A 6419-nucleotide genomic window follows, 5' to 3' on the forward strand; every position below is an offset into this window, starting at 1 on the left:
TTGACCTCCAAGCATGGTGCGTGTTATGGCATCCAAAGAGTTCAGTTTACGTCTCATCTGACCACACCAAATTCTCCCAATATTTCACCAACTTGTCTAAATCTTGTTCGGCCAAGCTGCAAGCAAGCCTCAACATGCTTTTTCTTCAGCAATGAAGTTGTGCGTGGTGAGCGTGGATACAGAACATTGATGGACAGCATTACTTATTGTTTTCTTTGAAACGACTGTACCTGCTGATTCCAGGTCTTTCTGCAGCTCTCCACAAGTTGGCTCTGGGACAACTCTTCTGATAACTTTTTTCACTTCACTGTCTGAAATCTTGTGGGGAACAACTGTATATAGTGAAATGATGTTCTGTCCACTTTCAGATTATGGCTCAATAGTACTCACTGGAACCTTCAGTAGTTTAGAAATTCTTCTGTAACCAGTGCCATCAGGATGTTTTGCAACAGCAAGGCCGTTAAGATCGTGAGAGATCCTGGTTTTACCATGAGATGTTCCCTTGGTAACGAGACCTTTTTACAGGCCATCAGTTTGACTGAACCAGCTGATATTAATTTGCACTAAGTGGCAGGATTGTGTTTTAATTACTGATAGATTTCAGCTGGTGTCTGTCATGGCCCGGTGTCCGAGGAGCTGATGGGATGCCCACGCCCACGGGTATGGCTGTTAACTCCACACCTGCATCCCATCTCAGGCGATTATCAGGTGGACTATTTGATCCAGCCCAGCCAGCTGCTCCACGCCAGTCCGTTAGTTGTCCCACAGAGGTAACGTACACCCACGGGAAGGCGGTTGTGAAAACCCTCATTTACCTGAACAAACGCTAATCTTTTCTTTTGCGCTCAGGTAACAGCTCGGCGTGTTTTTGAGCCACCTGCCCGTCTGGAGTTTGGATCGCCTCCGGTACCAATCACCTCTACTTTCCTGGAGCTCCCCCGCGGACCCTCACCCCTCCCTCCGGCTCCCACGGCCCCGCTTTGACTGTAAGACTCATACTCTCCCCCACGTATGCTGCTATTTCCCCGCTCCCCAGTAACTCTCTTCCTCTTTCTGTTGCAGCCTCCCACAGTCCCGATTACTGCGTTCCTGCGTAACTCATCCCCCAGTCCCTTGGTTTTTCTAGTTTCTAGCGTGTTTTCCTTTGACCCTTCCAGGACACCTTTAGTTGAAATAAAGTTTATTTTTTGTACTCCTGCGTGTTGTCTCTGCTTCTGGGTCCAGCTTGCGTACTGAACTTCGGTTCATGACAGTGTCATGAATTTCCATCTATTTTTGGACTTCCCATTTTGCATGTTGTAACGGTGGTCTGGCGAGGAAGGACTGGCTAGGAGGCCCATATGGTGTAGAGGTTAGTCAGTTAGACAGAACAACATACATACTGTACATGTGCGGATCAGGTAGTCGCCGGCGCCAGCCCGTTACAATGGTATGGTCTCTCTAACCAGATGCCTGGAGAGCAGTATACTCGGCTGCAATGGCTGCTGCTACACTCACATTAGGAGACTCTCCAAATATTACAGTAATAGGACTATTAATAGTATTAATACTAGCATATTTTAGTATTACTTTCTGAATTGATCTTCAAATGTTATATTTTCCTAACTTTTCTATTGGCAAAAGTACAGGATAGAATGAAAACAGGTTTTATGTCCAGCATGATGTCCCAGTGTCTGTCCTGAATAATGCTATGATTTGGTGGACTGCCTCTATGTGATTAAGAGACTTAAATAATGTTGTGCATCTTTCTCATCTTATCTGCTTTACCACAAATGTGCGTTTAGCTTCCATAATCAGTTCCCTCATCTGCAAATGGTTACTGGACTTCCTGACCAACCGCCCCCAACGTGTCCGGCTGGATAACCACTGCTCATCTACCATCACAATGAACACCGGTGTACCACAAGGCTATGTGATGAGCCCTTTCCTCTACTCCCTCTTCACCCACGACTGCAGACCTGCTGATGGTTCCAACACCATCATTAAGTTTGCAGATGACACCACGGTGATTGGCCTCATCAGTGACAACGATGAGGCCGCCTACAGGGAGGAGGTGGATCGTCTGGCTGAGTGGTGCGACACAAACAACCTGCTGCTTAACACTGAGAAGACCAAGGAGCTCATCGTGGACTACAGGAGGAATGCTGACCCACATCCACCCATCCACATTAAGGGGACGGCTGTGGAGCGTGTGAGCAGCTTCAAGTTCCTGGGAGTCCACATCTCCGAGGATCTCACCTGGACGACCAACTGCTCCAAGCTGGTCAAGAAGGCTCACCAGCGCCTCTTCTTCTTGAGGACTCTGAGGAAGAACCACCTGTCCTCAGACATCCTGGTGAACTTCTATCGTTGCACCATCGAGAGCATCCTGACCAACTGTATAACAGTCTGGTACGGGAACTGCTCTGCCTCGGACCGGAAGGCGTTGCAGAGGGTCGTGAAAACTGCCCAGCGCATCGCCGGAGCACCACTTCCTGCCATAAAAGACATCTACAGGAAGCGGTGTCTGAAAAGGGCTGGGAAAATCATCAAAGACCCCAGTCACCCATCACATGGACTCTTCACCCTCCTGCCCTCTGGGAGGCGCCACAGGAGCCTCCGGACTAAGACCACCAGGTACCGGAACAGCTTCTTCCCCACAGCTGTCAGACTCCTGAACTCTGCCTCCTGACATCTGACCCACGTTAAACTCATGGACTGAACATACACACACCCACAATGGACAACTGTACCCTCAAACACGCAATAATAACATGGACTGAACCACCACTCACAACCACTAGCACTTTATATAGCCTCTGTAGAAACTATCTACACCCTCACTTATCTTAACTGCACTACTGTATAGCTCTGTGTAAATAATCATTCTGTACATTCGATAATCTTTAATCCTACAACTGTTTACAACTTGCATAGTTCCCATTTCTGTATAGCTGTATATCCCAGATTCTGTAAAGTTATTTATTTCATATTCTGTATAGTTTTTCATATTTATATCCTGTTCATATCCTGTACATAGCTTGTACTCACTACAGCCTGTACATACTTATAGTTATAGAATATTCACAACATACTTCATACCGTGTACATTATAACATACCATAATAGACCCATTTCTGTAATATACTTACATATCTATACTATTGCTAATATATATTGTAATATACCTATATCACTAAAGCACTTCTGGATGGATGCAAACTGCATTTCGTTGCCCTGTACCTGTGCATGTGCAATGACAATAAAGTTGAATTCTATTCTATTCTATTCTATTCTCATGATTGAGCCTTTGCCTTAGTTGTGAAAGGCTCCACGCTAAAGTGGGTGGATTAGATTGAAATCTCTGATTATTCACTCTAAATTATTTTTTATAAATACAATAGATCTTCTGATTAATTAGGTTGCTTTTGAAGGTAACATCGTAATGTTTAACCAATTGAAATGAGGTTTGCAAATGTGAAAAGGGTTGATTACATTTGGTAACAGCATAGTCCATTAATATGAATTACTGCATGACATTCTGATTAGGAGCTGAGCCCTGTCTGAAGGCAAAAAGCAGGTACAGCAAGGTACCCTTGATACAGCAGATGATGAATGTATGTATTGTAATAGCACAGAGCACACATCCTGTTGTAGTCAGAAAATGTGTGCTGTGATGACGTTTAATTAATGTAACCTCTGCTTCTCAAAGTCTGCGGCTGCCATATATAAATAAGGATTTTAAATCATATCATATTGTGAAAATGAAAGCGAACAACGTGTCAAATTTAGGATATGATAACAGAAACTTGCTGATTAGTTCATTTGAATTCAGTACATGATGTGATACTTGGGAAATATTATGCTGAAGATTTTTCTCTCTTTTTTTTAATAATCAAGCCTTTAGATTCACCACAGGGGACCTCCACTCAGCCTGACAGGGCCTCAAAACCATGGCCTCTGTGGATACTGCGGTCACCACCCCCAGAACCATCCGGGTGGAGGGCAGCAACCCCTCCTGCCTCCCTGACGACCTCAACACTTTCTACACCAGGTTTGAGACAGACAACATCATCCAGCTTGAGGCGTCCAGATCCTCACTCAAACCTGGCAGCTCTGCACTCACCTTCAGGACTGAGGAGGTGGTGAGAGCCCTCAGGAGGACCAGGGAGAGGAGCTCACCCGGCCCTGACAACATCAGCAGTCGAGTTGTGAGGCACTGTGCAGGGCAACTAGGAAGTGTGTTCTGGACTCTATTTCAACACTTAATTGACAGTCACACCATCCCCCAGCTGTGGAAACACTCCACAGTCATCCTCATCCCCAAAAGAAACAACCCAAAGTCTCTGAATGATCTTCGTCCTGTGGCCCTCACCTCCCTGGTGATGAAGGCCATGGAGAAGATCATAAAACAGCACATGGTAAGAACAACTGACCCCCTGATGGACCCACTCCAGTTTGCTTACCGTGCACGCAGACGTGTCGATAATGCAAAACTCTTCATCTTGGACTGCATCCACAAACATCTGGAGCTCCCTGACTCCTCTGCCAGACTTCTGTTTGCTGATTTCTCATCAGCGTGCATCACTCTGCAGCCTCGTATCCTGGCCACTAAACTTTCCTCCTGGAAAATTTCACCTGGATGATCAGCTAATCCTGTGGATATTGGACTTTTTGACCAACAGGACTCGAAAGTTCGGGTAAACAGCTCTCTTTCTTCTCTCCGTTTCACCTCCACTGGCTCCCCCCAGGGCTGTGTGCTCTCCCCCCTGCTCTTCATCCTCTACACTAATGACTGCAGATCCACACAGCCCAACTGTCACCTGGTGAAATATGCTGACGACTCAGTTCTCCTGTCACTGCTGTCAGGCCCTCACAGCACCACGGGCCCACTCTGCAGGAGTTTGTAGAGTGGTGTGACAGCTCCAAACTTGAACTGAAGGTGAGCAAAACCAAAGAGATGGTGGTGACCTTCTCCAGTAGGCAGAGGGATCTGGCTGCTTCAGTCACCACCACCATCCACGGGAAGCCAGAGGAGGTAGCTGAGGAATACAAATTAGTGATGGTAAATTTGATTCTTTTCACTGAATCGAGTTTTAATGAGTCACTCACCAAAGTGAATTGGATTTTTTGAGTCATTTGAGTCACTGAGTCAGTCGACCAGAGAGTGCAAAAAATGTACATTTTCACTCAAACTTAATTTGTTTCTCTTTTCATGTAAATCCTACTGCTAAGACGAGTGATTCTAAAAGAAAACAACTATTTTATAGAGCAAAAAAGAGCAAAAAAATTCTAAAATTAAGCAATTTCCTATCAAAATGTCTTAATAAACATTTTTGTTTATTTTTATTTTATTAGTATTTTCCTTAAATGTGTTAAATATATATATTTTCTCATCTAAATGTCCACTGAGCTGTGAGCCAGGGGCGGTAATGCGCCTTAACATTGGTTGCCAACCAAGAAGAAGAAGAAGCTGTGAGCCAGGAGGGAGGGGGTGAGTAGCTCAAATGTGCTGTTAGCATGTTAGCAGAGCGATGCTACTGTGAACCGAGGAGCTATTGTCTTGATGTGAGCTTCTACTCAGGGTTTTTTCTTCCAGTTCAGAGCAGAAATGTTTTTGTTACTATACTGGATGTTGTGTTTTTCTCCACAATTTTAATTATAAGCTATATACATTGCTGCTAACAGCAACAGGGATGAGTCAGTGAGTCAGTTGGGCTTGTGAATCATGATTCATGAGTCAGTAAAGTGATTCTCGAGTACTGAACGATTCGTTCATGATTCGCGCATCACTAGTACAAATACCTGGGAACCATCTTTGACAACCTCCTGAAAATCTCTGCCAACACAGAGGAGAATCTCAGGAGGTGCCACCAACAGCTATACCTCCTTAGGAAACTCAACTCCTTTGGAGTCAGCACACCCATCATGATGACTTTTCCTATGCCTTCCTGGAAAGCATCATGACCTCCATCACCTGCTGGTTCCCCTCCCTCAGCCTTCATACAGGAACAGACTGCAGCACACGGCATCAGTGTGCTCTAAAATCATTGGCCTGTCAGAACTCTGGCACAGGTTTTCAGCAACAGGCCCTTAGGATATGTCCACACTAGCCTGGATAGATTTGAAAACAGTGTTTTTGCCTGAAAACGCTCCACGTCCACACTAGCGTCTTCAGTCATTTTCACAGAGTTGTGCGTCCACACTGAAATGGCCGAAAACGCTTACATTCCAGTCCTGCGCATGTGTGAAACTCAAGAAGATTTGGCCTGCCTCATTTCTGTCTGCAGCTTATTTTCTTTCCAGCTCGTTTAAAGGTTGTGGCAAAAGGTCGAGGAAAAGCACCGAGTTTTTTTAAATGGACTAACAATGAGGTGGAGTTGTTGCTGCGAGTAACACAAAAGTACAAAGTTGCAAACGCGAGTGAGAATTAAAGAATT

The 6419-nt window shown here is 45.1% G+C and overlaps 1 pseudogene; it reads left to right on the top strand.

Annotated features, from left to right (window-relative positions):
- Positions 1–662: 662 nt before the first annotated feature.
- LOC146548373 (uncharacterized) lies at positions 663–5946 on the top strand (annotated as a pseudogene).
- The last annotated feature ends 473 nt before the right edge of the window (positions 5947–6419 follow it).

This window comes from Mchenga conophoros, linkage group LG23 (assembly GCF_057382185.1).
Source record: "Mchenga conophoros isolate Kocher_MC1m ecotype Shallow Benthic linkage group LG23, M_conophoros_male_GT1.1, whole genome shotgun sequence".
Taxonomy (NCBI): Eukaryota; Metazoa; Chordata; class Actinopteri; order Cichliformes; family Cichlidae; genus Mchenga; species Mchenga conophoros.